The sequence below is a fragment of the Procambarus clarkii genome, chromosome 77, assembly GCF_040958095.1.
Source record: "Procambarus clarkii isolate CNS0578487 chromosome 77, FALCON_Pclarkii_2.0, whole genome shotgun sequence".
Lineage (NCBI taxonomy): Eukaryota > Metazoa > Arthropoda > Malacostraca > Decapoda > Cambaridae > Procambarus > Procambarus clarkii.
In genome coordinates this window covers 6,693,967-6,711,264 of record NC_091226.1, presented here as the reverse complement: position 1 = coordinate 6,711,264, position 17,298 = coordinate 6,693,967, and the positions used below count along the sequence as shown (strand labels likewise).

Below are 17,298 nucleotides of genomic sequence, written 5' to 3'. Positions count from 1 at the left end.
ATATATCTAACACTTCAGAATTCTTCTACAGAAACTAAAGAATATGATTTCCTAAAATATTTAAGGAAATTGCTAGAGTAAACGTACTGGATTTTGTTGTTATATTCGCAGCCTAATGACAACTAGCCTAAATGTTAAATGTGATCACAAGAAACAGAAAAAGCAAATAATAGTTGCCGGGCCAAGTGTCCGTTGGTCAAGTGGAACGATTCCAGTCCTCCGTCCTGCAGTGCTGTTGTTAAGACGTCCATTATGGGCTGGAGAGTTAATTAGTTCCAGGACACTACCGTTATGTGCCGAATTAACATGGCACCGCTCTCGTGGTTGTGGGGGCGAATAAAATGATACTAAGCAAGTTCCTTACAATGTCGTTTCTCTCTCTTGCACGCTGATAACACGCTGCTAATATAGCGTCTGAATAGCGAGCCTGTCAGTGCGTGTGGCAGTCTGAAGTGACGCTCTCCTCCTTCCCCCCACGCTCGGATACGCATGCGCAGAAAACTCCAAAGTGATCTCGAGCTTAAAGTATTTTATTTACTGGTAATTAATTGGGGAAGTAAAGAATCATGACAAGTACTGATGTCACTAATAAATGTATCAAGTCATAATACATCTTTTCGAAAGGCAATAGGTTTAATTTAACATTGCACAAATGAAACGAGAAGGGTCGACGTGTATTTGTTTTACCTCGCAGTAATATTTAGTGATATAATCAATCTGATTAAATGATCAAGTTTAGTACGCAATAGTACGCTTAATAAGTAGACTCCTTCATAAAAGATTATATTTGGAAAGAAAGATCATGTAACTGGACTCGGTAAAAATCCCAACACTACGTTGAATATTTCATGTCTTTGCCTGTCGCTGCCTCACGGCGTCATGGGACCAGGAAGAATTTGACAGAATATTGTCTCGCAATAGAAAACATTAATGGATTAATTCTACGAATTAGTAATTAGTATGGCTAATACAATGATGATGATGTATTATAAAACAAAAATGATGTATAATGGTTGGATAATTTCAAACATATGGTGTTAAGCTCACCGCAAAAGACCATCTCACCATATTGTGTTAAACTTACAATATTGTGTAAACCTTACCTTATTGTATTACGTTCACCATATTGTGTTAAGCTCACTGTAAAAGACAATCTCACCATATTTGTGTTAAACTTACAATTCAAGACAATCTAACCATATTTTGTTCATCTTACCATAGTGTGTTAAGCTCGCCATGCAAAACTGTCTCACCATATTGAGTTAAGCTCACCAAATTGTGTTAGGCTCACCATGCATGACACTCTCACTATATTTTATTAAGTTCACTATGCAAGATAATCTCACCAAATTGTGGTAAGCCCACCATACAAGACAATCTGCCCTCATTGTGTTTGCCTCACAATACAAGACACTCTCACCATAATGTGTTAAGCTCACGATATCTTTATGCAAGAAAATCTCGCACTATTGTGTGAATCTCACTATACAAGACAATGTCACCATATTTTGTTATGCTCACCATTCAAGACAATCTCACAATATTGTGTTAAGCTTGCTATATTGTGATAAGCTAACAATGCAAAACAGTCTCACCATATTGAGTTACTCTCACCATATTGTGTTAAGCTGACCATACTGTGTCAAGCTCACCATATTGTGTTACTCTGACCATATTGTGTTAATCTTACCATACCTGCATGCAAGACAATCTCGCCATATTGTGTTAAGCTCACCATGCAAGACAGTGCCACCATATTGTGTTCAGCTCACCGTATTGTGTTCAGCTCACAATATTGTGTTCAGCTCACAATATTGTGTTCAGCTCACAATATTGTGTTCAGCTCACCATACCTTCATGCCGGCATTCCTTAAGGTGATGAAGTCTCTAGTGATCTTCTGTAAGATGTCTGAGGAGAGGTTCCTTTTGACAAATTTGTCCAGAACGATGTTCCTGCAAGGTTAAGACCACATAAGATAAACTTCTTTATATAAACACAAACACAAAGAATGTCACGGTGTTTAAGAGTTCTTGTTCTGTTTACTGTGAGTCAATAGTGTTCATGGGTTGTATCCTGTGAGTGAATAGTTTTTCGTACTCACCTAATTGTACTTGCGGGGGTTGAACTTTGGCTCTTTTGGCCCCCCCCCCTCTCTCAACTGTCAATCAACTGGTGTACAGATTCCTGAGCCTACTGGGCTCTATCATGTCTACATTTGAAACTGTGTATGGAGTCAGCCTCCACCACATCACTGCCTAATGCATTCCACCTGTTAACTTCTCTGACACTGAAAAAGTTTTTTCTAACGTTCCTGTGCCACCGCCAGCGTTGAATAGTATATTCTTGTCTACCCTGTCAATTCCCCTGAGGATTTTGTAGGTAGTGATCATATTTCTCCTCACCCTTCTGTCTTCCAGTGTCATAACGTGCATTTCCCACAGTCTTTCCTCGTAACTCATGCCTCTTAGTTCTGGGACCAGTCTAGTGACATACCTCTGAACTTTTTCCAGCTTCGTCTTGTGCTTGACAAGGTACGGGCTCCATGATGGGGCCGCATACTCCAGGATTGGTCTTACGTATGTGGTGTACAAGAGTCAAAACGATTCCTCACACAGGTTCCTGAAGGCTGTTCTGATGTTAGCCGGCCTTGCATATGCCGCAGACGTAATTCTTTTTGTGTGGGCTTCAGGAGACAGGTTTGGTGTGATATCAATTCCTAGATCTTTCTCTCTTTTCGTTTCATTAAGTACTTCATCTCCTATTCTGTACCCTGTGTTTGGCCTCCTGTTACCACCGCCTAGTTTCATTACTTTGCATTTACTCGGGTTAAACTTTAACAGCCATTTGTTGGACCATTCAGTCTGTCTAGGTCGTCCTGTAGCCTCCTACTATCATCCTCTGTTTCAATCCTGCTCATAATTTATTGCATCATCAGCAAACATTGATAGAGACGATTTTATACTCTCTTGGAAATCATTTACATATATCAGAAACAGTATTGGTCCAAGGACTGACCCCAGCGGGACTCCACTTGTGACGTCACGCTAATCCGAGACCTCACTCCTCACAGTGACTCGTTGTCTCCTGTTACTTAGGTACTCCCTTATCCAACGGAGTACCTTCCCTTTCACTCCAGCCTGCATCTCCAGCTTTTTCACTAGCCTCTTGTGTGATACTGTATCAAAGATTTTTTGACAATCCAAAAATATGCAGTTTGCCCACACCTCTCTTTCTTGTCTGATTTTTGTTGCCTGGTCGTAGAATTCAATTAGCCCTGTGAGGCAGGACTTGTCATCCCTGAACCCATGTTGATGCTGTGTTACAAAGTTCTTTCGTTCCAGATGTTCCACTAGCTTTCTTCGCACAATCTTCTCCATCAGCTTGCATGGTATGCAGGTTAGGGACACTGGCCTGTAGTTCAGTGCCTCCTGCCTATCCCCTTTCTTGTATATTGGAACTACATTAGCTGCCTTCCAAATTTCTGGCAGTTCCCCTGTTTCCAGTGATTTGTTATACACTATGGAGAGTGGTAGGCATAGTGCTTCTGCTCCTTCCCTTAGTATCCAAAGGGAGATTCCATCTAGGCCTATAGCCTTTGTCACATCCAACTCTAGTAAACACTTCTTTACTTCCCCACTGGTAATCTCAAACTCTTCTAGTGGTTCCTGGGTAACTATTCCCTCTCTTATCTCTGGAATCTCTCCTTGCTCTAAGGTGAAGACCTCCTGGAATTTCTTATTCAGTTCCTCACACACTTCCTTGTCGTTTGTAGTGAATCCTTCTGCCCCTATCCTTATATTCATTACCTTTTCCTTTACTGTTGTTTTTCTCCTGATGTGACTATGCAGCAATATAGGCTGAGTCTTTGCCTTGCTTGCGATGTCATTTTCGTATTGTCTTTCTGCCTCTTTTCTCATCCTGACATACTCATTCCTGGCACTCTGATATCTTTCTCTGCTCTCGAATGTCCTGTTATTCCTATAGTTTCTCCATGCCCTATTACTTTGCTGCTTAGCTAGCCTACATCTCTGATTAAACCATGGGTTTCTCATCTACATTTCATTGGTTTTCTTTTGAACTGGGACAAACTTGTTCGCTCCTTCCTTGCACTTGTGCGTGATGAAGTCCATCATGTCCTGGGCCGTCTTTCCCCTGAGCTCTGTTTCCCATGTTATATCTGTTAGGAATTTTCTTAACTCCTCATAGTTTCCCTTTTGGAATGTCATTTTTTTGTTTTCAGTACCCCTCCTCCAGTTCAATAACCCTTCCTCAACCAGATACTCAAACGCCAGTACACTGTGGTCGCTCATTCCTACTAAAGCCTCATAGCCGATTTTCCCTATGTCGGAGTCGTTCAGAGTGAAGACTAGGTCGAGTCTCGCTGGTTCATCGTTTCCTCTTATCCTAGTGCGTTCCCTGACATGTTGACTTAGAAAGTTTCTTGTCGCCACCTCCATTAGTTTGGCTCTTCATGTATCCTCTCCTCCATGCGGTTCCTTGTTCTCCCAGTCTATCTTTCCGTGATTGAAGTCTTCCATAATGAGTAGATGGGATCTATTTCTACAGGCCATAGTGGCTGCCTTCTCAATTATAGTGTTAACTGCCATGTTGTTGTTGTTATACTCTTGCCTTCCCAGTTCCAAGGGGTTGTCATAGCCAGGGGATGGTAATGGGGGACGAGCTCCCATAACCTATAAAATGCTCCTATACGGCATGCGTCTCCAATAGCCTCTGACAACCAAGTCCAACTCCTGGCCTGCACGGGTGGCTTAGTCGTTAAGTCCGGCGGAGCTGCTTTTACCGACAGGAGAAGGGGCGAGGGCGTGCCTCTGGCGCCTTAAAACCAGCTGCTCCGGGTAGATGGGACTCGATAGCCTGGGAAGGCAGCCCATCTAGGGGAAGGAAAACCCTGATTTTAAACCTCCGCTGCCTTGCGGCCATTCCACTTTTTTGGGAAAGGCTTCAGGAGTTAACCTCGAGGAAAAATCCGGAGTTGGAGCCCCTAAGGCAGTTTGTTGTTGACGTCGACCTCGTTCTGGCAGCTCCTGCGACGTTGCTGGAACCATGCGTATTGGCATTTGCCTTTCTATTGGATAATTTCATCAACGTGGAGAGGGGGGACCTGCTGCATGGGTAACAGCTTCTCCTCCATATCTTCCTACCCAGGCTTTGCGCCCTGTCAGGGCGCAACTCCATAGTCTTTAGACTGAAGGATGTCTACTACTCTTGCCTTGGTTTTCTGTCATTTGGTGGAGGGTTATATATCACTGCTACTACTACTTTTGGTCCTCCCAATGTCATGGTTCCTGTTATGTAGTCTCTGAATCCCTCGCATCCCGGGATGACCATCTCCATGAAGCTCCATTCCTTTCTCATTAGTTGGGCCACTCCACCTCCTCCCCGTCCATCCCTCTCTTTCCTTATTACAGTTTAGTTCTGGGGAAACACCACATTTGTTATGATACCTGAGAGTTTTGTTTCTGTGAGTCCGATTATATCTGGGTTCACTTCTTGTGTTCTTTCCTGTAATTCACTTGCCTTGCTGGTGATCCCATCTATGTTCAAGTACATCACCCTAAAGCTGACTCTCTTCTGTCCTTTCTCAGATCCTATTGCTTTCCCTGAAGCAGGGAAACAGGGAGGGACCAGGATGGAGGGGGGGGGGGCTATGAAGGGGGACCTGGGGGGTATGGGGTGTGCGGGGGCTGGGAGGATCTGGTACGGGGAAGGTGGTGTAGGAGGGAGGGTTTGGGGGGGTTGGGGAGAAAAGAGGTCTTGGGGGGTGGGTTGGCAGGGGAGGCTTGGAGGGGGGGGGGGTGAGAGGGGGAGGCTTTGGAGAGTGTGGGAGAAGTTGGGGCTTGGGGGGGGGGGTATGGGAGAAGGGAGGGCTTGGGGGAATGGGGGGCATAAAAGGAAGGAGGGCTTGGGGGGGGGAGGTTGTTGGATAGGGAGTGCTGAGGGGGATGAGGAAAAACGGAGGGCTGAGGAGAGTGGGGGGGGGGAAGAGAGGGCTCAGGAGGGTGGAGGATACTGGAGGGTTTAGGGGGGGATGGGGAGAATGGAGGGCTTGGGGATGGGGGAGAATGGAGGGCTTGGAGATGGGGGAGAAGGGAGGGCATGGAGGATTAAGGAGGGCTTTGGGGTGGGGGAGAAGGGAGGGCATGGAGGGGGGGGAGGTAGGGCATCTATTGGGTGGAGGATGGGAGAGGAGCTTCTCTCACTGTGTCTGTTGAGTCGCTTGTGGAGGGTTCCCCGTTCCCCTCTGGGATTGTAGGGCTCGGGGTTGTGGCTCCCTGATTCCTTTCTTTCTCCCTGCACTCCCTCCTCACAGCTGCTGCCCTCTCTCTCTCATCCCTTGTCATATCCCTCTGCAGGAATACCTTTTTGAACCTCTGTACATTTGCTAGTCCGCTCTTCCTTGCTAGCAAGTTCTCTTTTGTTCTCTCGCTCTTGAATACCACCTTTATTACATGGTCTCTGTCCTTGTTGTACTGTCCAACTCTGAAAACCTTTTCAATATCTTGGTCAGCCCTCTCCATCTTTATCCCTTTAGGGATTTCAATAACTTCATTTTTGTCCTTGTCTCTCCTTTCCACTCGACTGGTCCCTGTTTGCTCCTGAATGCCTATTATTACTACTGTTCTTTTTCGCTCTATCATCCGGCTAGTACATCTAGCTGCTTCCTTAGAAGAAACCTCTTCCATGGCAACTTCCCTAACTGCAGACCTAGCTTCAGGGCTCTTTTTAAGCATTTCTGCAAATCGTGGTCTGTGTACTGTGAGTGAATAGTTTTTCGTGGTCTGCGTTCTGTGAGTGAATAAGGTTCGTGGTCTGTGTACTGTGAGTGAATAAGGTTTGTGGTCTGTGTACTGTATGTGAATATGGTTCGTGGTCTGTGAGTGAATAAGGTTCGTGGTCTGTGTTCTGTGAGTGAATAAGGTTCGTGGTCTGTGAGTGAATAAGGTTCGTGGTCTGTGTTCTGTGAGTGAATAAGGTTCGTGGTCTGTGTTCTGTGAGTGAATAGTGTTTGAGTGTGTTTGTGTATTCACCTATTTGTGCATGGAGGATCGAGCTGTAAACTTGTCCAATCATTGGTTGTCTAATGTACTGATTTCTGACCTATTAATTTTATAATATGTAGTATATATTAAACACACACACACTCCTCAATTAGGGAAAGCTCGACTGTGAATCAAGAAATCCCCATGGCTGGGAAGAAACGTGGGGAGGAAGATTAGTGGAAGTTATAAGACAGGATTTTCCTAACCCAACTTATGAAGAACTACACCAAGCCTATTAGTCCTGATCTTTACCCAGAATGACGAAGACATTTCGAATATGGAACATGAAATACCACTAGGAGCCAGTGACCACTGTGTCCTAGTCTTTGATTACATAATTAAACTTAAAATTGTGACCACGGTGCAAGAGGTCTGGGAAAGGAGGAGAGACTATAAGAAAGAGGATTACAGGAGTATAACATAATATCTGGGAAAAGTGCAGGGGGAAGAGGAACTAATAGGAAAAACAGTGCAAGATATGATGGACTTAGTCAAGTGTAAATGCAAGGTGGCCAACGTGTTTTATACCAACAGTAAAAGAAAATGTTCGAGGGAATAGAAACGCATGGTTTAATTGACAGTGCCAGGAAGCAAAAATGAGAAGCAGAAGGGAGTCTTGGAGTACAGAGGATAAAAGACAGACGACCACAGGATAAGATGCAAAAGAGCTAGGAACGAATATATAAATATAAAGAGTGCGAAAAGATATGTGAATTCAAAAACAATTCCATTACAAATGTTCCAGAGATGTGTAAATATTTCATTCAAAATGATGTGCTACCAGAAGTCTTGGCCAAATATCCCCAGTTTGCTACTGTAGGTAATAACTAAGTGATTGTTACCTATCCACCGATGCCCAGTGGATTGGGGGCGGTGTGCAGGGCAAACATATCAATTGTGACACTAGCTCTCCATATATGTCAGTTGCTTAATTTAGAAACTGTACTTGTGGTCGATCTCGAGCCCATTGTTGATGTGACGATGTGTATTGAATTTTATGACTAGCTCATCTAGATTGTAACTTGCTTAGCTAAATGAATTGTGGGGTTCAGTCCCGGAGCCCATTAACCCATTAAGGCTCTGTAACCCTTTTCCACTACCGCCCACAAGATGGGTATGGAATGCATAATACATGAACTAAACTAACAGGAAAATATTGGAAATGAACCATGAGAACGATATTGCAATCAAAGCGAAAAATCAACCTAAATTACTACATAGTCATATAAGAATGAAAATGTTAGTGAACGACCAAGTGACATGACTAAGGAAAACAGAGGGGGCATATACAGAAAGTGACAAGGAAATCTGCAAGTTTCTGAATACCAGATTCCATGGAGTAATCACAACTGAGCCTGAGCAGCTCTCAAGATGAGAGATTAACGGATATAGAAGTAACAGCAGAGGAGGTAATAAAACAACTGACAACACTGAATGAAACTAAAGCAGTTAAACCAGTCAATGTATCATTAAAGATATTAAAAAATGCAGCGCAGGCTCTCAGCGTACCTCTTGCAAGGATCTATAATGAGTCACTTACGAAGGGAGAGTCGCCAAGTTGCTGCAAGATGGAAAATGTGGTACCAATTTTCAAGAAAGGAGAGAGGAAAGAGACACTTAACATGCAGACCAGTAACACTGACTAGCATCCACTGTAAAGTACTTGAACGAATAATCAGGTTAAGACTGGTTACACACATAATAGAAAATTAGGTATGTAAACAAACACCAACATGGGTTCAAAGAAGGGAAATCATGCATACCGAACCTGAATTCTACGATAAAATAACAAGAATATGGCAAGACAAGGATGGATGGCAGACTGCACATTTCTGGACTGCCAAAAAGCGTTTGATACAGTACCGCACAGGAGACTGCTATTTAAATTTGAGAGGCAGGCGGGAGTTGGCAGAGAACCCCCTTGCTTGGGTAAGGAATTACCTAACAGATAGGAGCCAGAGAGTAACAGTCTGGGGCGAGAAGTCGGACTGGCGAACAGTAACGAATGGAGTACCTCAAGAATCGGTGCTGGGACCAGTTCTGTTTCTAATATACGAGAATGACACGTATACAGGCGTCGAGTCCAATATGTCGATGATCGCAGATGACGCAAAATTAATGAGACGAGTTGTGACAGATAAAAATGGTAGGATCCTCCAAGAGGACTTGAACAAGCTACAGTGATGGTCAGAGAAATGGCTACTGGAGTTCAACACGAGTAACTGTAAAGTTATGGAAAGGAGACTAGGTGACTCTGGAGACCCAAGGGTCAGTGTACAGTGAACGGAAACTACCTATCTGTGACGTTTCGGGAAAGGGACCTGGGAGTGGATGTAACACCAAATCTAACTCCTGAAGCACAAATAAATCTGATAACGACAGCAGAGTACTCTACTCTAGCTAGTAAATGTTACAACATCATTTAGAAACCTACATAAGGAGGCATTTAGGGCTTTTTACACTGCCTAAGTGAGACCAATCTTAAAGTATGCAGCCCCATCATGGCACCCCCCATATGAAGAAACACATTAGAAAACTGGTAAAGTGAGACATAAATCACAGATATTTATATACAGCAGAGACAGATCCAGGCAGTGACTGGCATGCCCCCGACCTCAATACCAAACCCCTTCCCAACCACACCCCACCACCACACTCCACAACAACACCCCACAACCACAACTACACCCCACAACCACACCTCACAACCACACCCCACAATCACACCCCACAACCACACCCCAAAACCACAATCCACAACCACACTCCATAACCACACCCCACAACCACACCCCACAACCACAATCCACAACCACACCCAACAACCACATCCCACAACCCAACCACACCCCACAACCACACCCCCACAACCACACCCCCACAACCACACCCCTACAACCACACCCCACAACCACACCCCACAAACACACCCCACAACCACACCCCTCAACCACACCCCACAACCACACCCCCACAACCACACCCCCACAACCACACCCCACAACTTCACCCCACAACCACACCCCTCAACCACACCCAACAACCACACCCCCCACAACCACACCCCCACAACCACACCCCACAACCACATCCTCAACAACCACACCACATTTTCTCAATATTACTTATGTTTCTTTTCACTGTCGATGGTAATTGAAAAATCAATTCTCCAAAATTCATTTTTATTTCTAGTCTGACGCGACACTTGAACGCGTTTCGTAATAACTTATTTCATTTTCAAAGACTTTAGTTTACACACACACAACTATAACCTGCAAACACTAAACAGAGTTCTACTATGCTATAATTTAAATGACTTTCATTTTATATACCTGCATTTGGGTGAGGTGATATGTTACAACAGTTTTGGATGTGGTGAAAACAAACTTACAACACAAGATAGAACACGAAACAATGGGTATAATATGGGGTAAGTTAAAGGGAAGAATGGAAGTAACTGCAGAGGGCCTATTGGCCCATATTTCTTGATGCTTCTATATTGGTGCGGAGTCTTGAAGTGGGTAGAATATAGTTGTGCATTAATTGGCTGTTGATTGCTGGTGTTGACTTCTTGATGTGTGGTGCCTCGCAGATATCAAGCCGCCTGCTATCACTGTATCTATCGATGATTTCTGTGTTTTTTGTTAAGACTTCTCTGGTGATGGTCTGGTTGTGGGAAGAGATTATGTTCCTTAATGGAGCCCTGTTGCTTATGCATCGTTAATCGCCTGGAAAGAGAAGTTGTTGTCTTGCCTATATACTGAGTTCTTTGAGGCTTAAAGTCCCCAAGTGGGCATTTGAAGGCATAGACGACATTGGTCTCTTTTAAAGCGTTCTGCTTTGTGTCTGGAGAGTTTCTCATAAGTAGGTTGGCCGTTTTTTGGGTTTTATAGTAGATCGTCAATTGTATCTTCTGATTTTTTTCTGTAGGGATAACGTTTCTGTTAACAATATCTTTCAGGACCCTTTCCTCCGTTTTATGAGCTGTGGAAAAGAAGTTCCTGTAAAATAGTCTAATAGGGGGTACAGGTGTTGTGTTAGTTGTCTCTTCAGAGGTTGCATGGCATTTCAACTTCCTTCTTATGATGTCTTCAACGAAACCATTGGAGAAGCCGTTGTTGACTAGGACGTACCTTACCCTACAGAGTTCTTCATCGACTTGCTTCCATCCTGAGCTGTGACTCAGAGCACGGTCGACATAAGCGTTAACGACACTCCTCTTGTACCTGTCTGGGCAGTCACTGTTGGCATTGAGGCACATTCCTATGTTTGTTTCCTTAGTGTAGACTGTAGTGTGGAAACTTCCGCTCCTTTCCATGACTGTTACATCTAGAAAGGGCAGCTTCCCATCCTTCTCCATCTGACTGTGCGAGTCAGTCAGGTGCTGTCACAGTGAGAGGTTGTGTTAGCTGGAGCTCTGGAGTAACATTATTATTGCAATAATGGAAGGATTAGTGAAGGATTTGGTGAGTTTGGTTGGAGCTCTGAGAGCAGAGATGGATTCCCTGCGGGAGGAGGTACGACGGCATAGACTTCGGGAGGAAACGAAGGAGACCAGTGTTGACGGGACCTCATCGTGGAGAGTCGTGAAGGACAGGGGTCTTAAGAAGACCTTGACAAGGCCGCCTACAGACGCCCTAAGGACAGCAAATTCATTTGCCGTGTTGGAGGACGAGTGCCGTGGTGCGCCTGCAACGAGGAAATCAGCGAGGAGCGGCGGAGCGCAGGCCTCTCAGGCTGCTCAGAAAGTTAAGGAGGTACCGAAGTAAATTTTGGTTGTGGGAGATTCCCAGGTGAGGTATTTAGACAGAACGTTTTGTGCCAGAGATAGGGGGAACAGGTTAAGGGTTTGCTATCTGGGAGCTGGAATTGGTGATATTGTTGGAAACATGAATGATATTATGACGGGAAATGGGAACAAACCCATTATTTGTATTAGTGCAGGGGGTAATGATGTTGGGCAAGTTAGGAGTAAAGAACTAATACAGAGATTCAGGATAGCCATTGAATTAGTTAGGAGCAAGGGAGGAATCCCGATCATATGTGGCATTCTTCCAAGAAAGGGAGTAGGAAATGAATGGATGTCGAGGGCACTTGGTGTCAATTGCCGGCTGGAAAGATATTGCAAATCAAATGCCATATATTTCATAGACAACTGGGAACACTTCTATGGAAGAAATGAAATGTATGCTCGTGATGGGGTGCATCTATCGAGGGCTGGGGTTGTTGCTGTTGCAAATTCGTTGGAACCAGTGGTTAAAGGCATTTGTTTGGGTTTAATCTGTTAGTAGATAGTGGTATGGGAATTGATTTGGAGGAAGGAGGTAATGAAAGTATGTGTTTGTGGGAGAAAATAATTGGCAAAATGATCAGGGAAAGAGAAGGGCCTCAAAATAACAATTCACTTAGGGTATATTACACTAACACTAGAAGTGTGAGAAATAAAATAAACGATTTAAATGTTCTTGTCAGCACAATAAAATAGATATTATTGCACTTACCGAAACGTGGATGAATGTAGAAAATAGAGAACTATTAGCTGAATATCAAATAAATGGATTTAAACTATTTCACACACATAGATATATTAAACGAGGAGGGGGAGTAGCCATATATGTTAGGGACAATTTGAAATGTAGTCCCAAAGAGGGAATCAAAACTGAGCCACACACAGAAACTATTTGGATAGAATTAAACAAAAAAGCTAATAATATTATAATACGAGTTATATATAGGCCACCAAATTTAGACTGAATGGAAGCAAAGCATCTATGGGATGAAATATCTAGAGCATCTAGACCTAACAGTATTTATGTCATGGGTGACCTTAATTTTAGTGGAATAAACTGGGTGAACAAAACAAGGAATAATGAAGCAGAAGATTTTCTAGAATTAATTGATGACTGCTTTCTTACGCAACATATTAAGGAACCAAAGAGGGAAAATAATATTTTAGATTTAGTGTTAACTAACAGGAAAACACAAATTAAGGACATCGAAAAAGGAAGTGAGCTAGGGAACAGTGATCATAAAGAAATCAGATTTAGCATTGAATGGAATAGATCTGTAGGAGAAAATTATGTTAAAGTGCCTGATTTTCGAAAAGCTGATTTCAATAGCCTAAGAAATTTTTGGGGTCAAATAGATTGGAATGTCTCGGGGATGGGGTGTGGGCTAGACGTGAACCCAGCGACAGGTGACGAAAAAGGAGATTTCGATATGGATTCAATATATAATCTATTTAAAAATATTCTAAGCAATGTCCAGGAACGTAGTATGTCATATAAATTGAATATATCTAATACTAATGATTCAAAGTGAATAACAAAGGATCTGAAGAACCTTATAGGTAAAAAGAGAGCGTGGGACAAAAGGATTAAGAATGGGGAATTTAGTTTAGGACAGGAATTTGAACAACTGGTTAGAAATGTTAAAAAAAGAGATAAGGAAAGCAAAAAGAAACTACGAAGTTCGCATAGCAGGGCAAGCGAAGACAAATCCTAAAGGTTTTTTTCAGTTATATCGAACTTAGACTAGGGAAAGGATAGGTCCATTAAAAACTGAGACAGGTCAAATAACAGATAATAAGGAAGAGATGAGTAGTTTTTTATGAGATGAGTAAATATTTTATATCTGTATTTACTAAAGAGGAACTTAACAATATGCCTTAAGCCGAACAAATATATGTGGGTGGGGACGAGGACAGGTTGACTAGTTTAGCAGTTACCAGGGAGGATGTAATTAAACAAATAGTAAAACTAAAACCAAACAAATCCCCATGGCCGGATGAAGTGTTTGCCAGCGTGCTTAAAGAATGCAAAGAGGAGCTTTCCGAGCCACTGTCTACCATATTTAACAAATCAATAGAATTAGGTAGAGTGCCAGAGTCATGGAAGGTTGCTAATGTGGTACCAATTTTTAAGAAAGGAAATAGATCACTTGCGTCAAACTATCGGTCAATTAGCCTAACGTTTTTTGTTGGAAAGTTACTTGAATCGATAATTGCAAATACAATTCGTCTTCATCTTGAAAAGCATGAATTATTAAATGAGTCGCAACATGGTTTTACAAATGGCAGTTCATGTTTAACAAATTTGCTATCTTTTTACTCCAGCATAGTTGAGGTAGTTGATAGTGGTAAGGATTGTGATGTTGTGTACCTTTACTTTAGCAAAGCTTTTGATACAGTGCCACATGAAAGACTGATTAAAAAATTAGAGGCTCATGGTATTGGGGGTGCTATATTAAGTTGGATTAGGGCATGGCTATTCCAAAGGAAACGGAGAGTTATTATAAATGGGGTTAAGTCAGAGTGGGATAATGTTGTTAGTGGAGTACCTCAGGGCTCTGTCCTGGGACCTCTGTTGTTACATAAGAACAAAGGCAACTGCAGAAGGCCTGTTGGCCCATACGAGGCAGCTCCTATTTATAACCACCCAATCCCACTCATATACATGTCTAACCCATGCTTGAAACAATCGAGGGACCCCACCTCCACAATGTTACGCGGCAATTGGTTCCACCAATCAACAACCCTGTTACTGAACCAGTATTTATCCAAGTCTTTCCTAAATCTAAACTTATCCAATTTATACCCATTGTTTCGTGTTCTGTCTTGTGTTGATACTTTTAATACCCTATTAATATCCCCTTTGTTATGTCCATTCACCCACTTGTAAACCTCTATCATGTCACCCCTAACTCTTCGCCTTTCCAGTGAATGCAACTTAAGGTTTGTTAATCTTTCTTCATATGAAAGATTTCTAATTTGGGGAATTAACTTAGTCATCCTACGCTGGACACGTTCAAGTGAATTTATATCCATTCTATAATATGGCGACCAAAACTGAACTGCATAATCTAAATGGGGCCTAACTAGAGCAAGATATAGCTTGAGAACCACACCAGGTGTCTTGTTACTAACGCTGCGATTAATAAATCCAAGTGTCCGATTTGCCTTATTACGAACATTTATGCATTGATCCTTTTGTTTTAAATTCTTGCTAATCATAACTCCCAGATCCCTCTCGCAATTCGACTTCGCAATCTCAACACCATCTAGCTCGTATCTTGTAACCCTATCATCATTACCTAACCTCAGAACTTTACATTTATCAGCATTAAACTGCATCTGCCAATCCTTCGACCATTTCAAAACCCTATCTAGATCAACTTGAAGTGATAGTAAGTCCTCCTCCGAATTAATTTCCCTACCGATTTTCGTATCATCGGCAAATTTGCAAATGTTGCTACTCAAACCTGAATCTAAATCATTTATATATATTATAAACAACAGAGGTCCCAGGACAGAGCCCTGAGGCACCCCACTTACAACATTTTCCCACTCTGACTTGACTCCATTTATATTAACTCTCTGTTTCCTTTGGTATAGCCATGCCCTAATCCAGCTTAATATAGCACCCCCAATACCATGAGACTCTAACTTTTTAATCAGTCTTTCATGTGGCACTGTATCAAAAGCTTTGCTAAAGTCAAGGTACACAACATCGCAATCCTTACCACTATCAACTGCCTCAACAATGCTAGAATAAAAAGATAACAAATTTGTTAAACATGAACGGCCATTTATAAAACCATGTTGCGACTCAATTATTAATTTATGTTTTTCAAGATGAAGACGAATTTTATTTGCTATTATAGATTCGAGTAACTTTCCCACAATAGACGTTAGGCTAATTGGTCGATAGTTAGACGCAAGTGATCTATCTCCTTTCTTAAAAACTGGTATCACATTAGCAACTTTCCAAAACTCTGGCGCTCTGCCTGACTCTATTGATTTATTAAATATGGTTGACAGTGGGTCACAAAGCTCCTCTTTGCATTCTTTAAGCACCCTGGCAAACACTTCATCCGGCCCTGGGGATTTGTTTATAATATATAAAATGATTTAGATTCAGGTTTGAGTAGCAACATCTGCAAATTTGCAGATGTTGCTACTCGTTGTTGCAGATGTCTAAAATATTATTTTCCCGCGTTGGATCCTTAATGTGTTGCGTAAGAAAGCAATCGTCAATTAATTCTAGAAAATCTTCTGCTTCACTATTCCCTGTTTTGTTCAACCAGTTTATTCCACTAAAATTAAAGTCACCAATGACATAAATACTGTTAGATCTAGATGCTCTAGATATTTCATCCCATAGATGCTTTGCTTCCATTCTGTCTAAATTTGGTGGCCTGTATATAACTCCTATTATAATATTATTTGCTTTTTCGTTTAATTCTATCCAAATAGTTTCTGTGTGTGGCTCAGTTTTGATTCCCTCTTTGAGACTACATTTCAAATTGTCCCTAACATATATGGCTACTCCCCTCCTCGTCTAATATATCTATCTGTGTGAAATAGTTTAAATCCATTTATCTGATATTCAGCTAATAGTTCTCTATTTTCTACATTCATCCACGTTTCAGTAAGTGCAATAATATCTATTTTTTCTGTGCAGACAAGAACATTTAATTCATTAATTTTATTTGTTAGACTTCTACTGTTAGTGTAATATATCCTAAGTGAATTGTTATTTTGAGGCCCTTTTCTTTCCCTGATCATTTTGCCAATTCTTTTCTCCCACGAACACATACTTTTATTACCTCCTTCCTCCAAATCAATTCCCATACCACTATCTACTAACAGTTTAAACCCAAACAAACACCTCTAACCACTGGTTCCAACGAGTTCGCAACAGCAACAACCCCAGCCCTCGATAGATGCACCCTATCACGAGCATACATTTCATTTCTTCCATAGAAGTGTTCCCAGTTGTCTATGAAAGATATTGCATTTGATTTGCAATATCTTTCCATCCTGCAATTGACACCAAGTGCCCTCGACATCCCTTCATTTCCCACTCCCTTTCTTGGAAGAATGCCACATATGATCGGGATTCCTCCCTTGCTCCTAACTAATTCTATGGCTGTTTTATACCTCTGAATCAGTTCCTCATTCCTAACTCGCCCAACATCATTTCCTCCCTGCACTAATACAAATAATGGGTTTGTTCCCATTTCCCGTCATAATATCATTCATGTTTCCAACAATATCGCCAATTCCAGCTCCCGGATAGCAAACCCTTAATCTGTTCCCCCTATCTCTAGCACAAAACGTTCTGTTTAAATACCTCACCTGGGAATCTCCCACAACCAAAATTCGCTTCGGTACTGCCCTAACTTTCTGAGCAGCCTGAGGGGAATGCGCTCCGCCGCTCCTCGCTGATTTCCTCG

At 42.2% G+C, this 17,298-nt stretch overlaps 1 pseudogene; it reads right to left on the bottom strand.

The window, feature by feature from the left end:
• LOC138357297 (uncharacterized) overlaps positions 1-17,298 on the bottom strand; it is a 130,356-nt pseudogene that overhangs the window by 72,533 nt on the left and 40,525 nt on the right.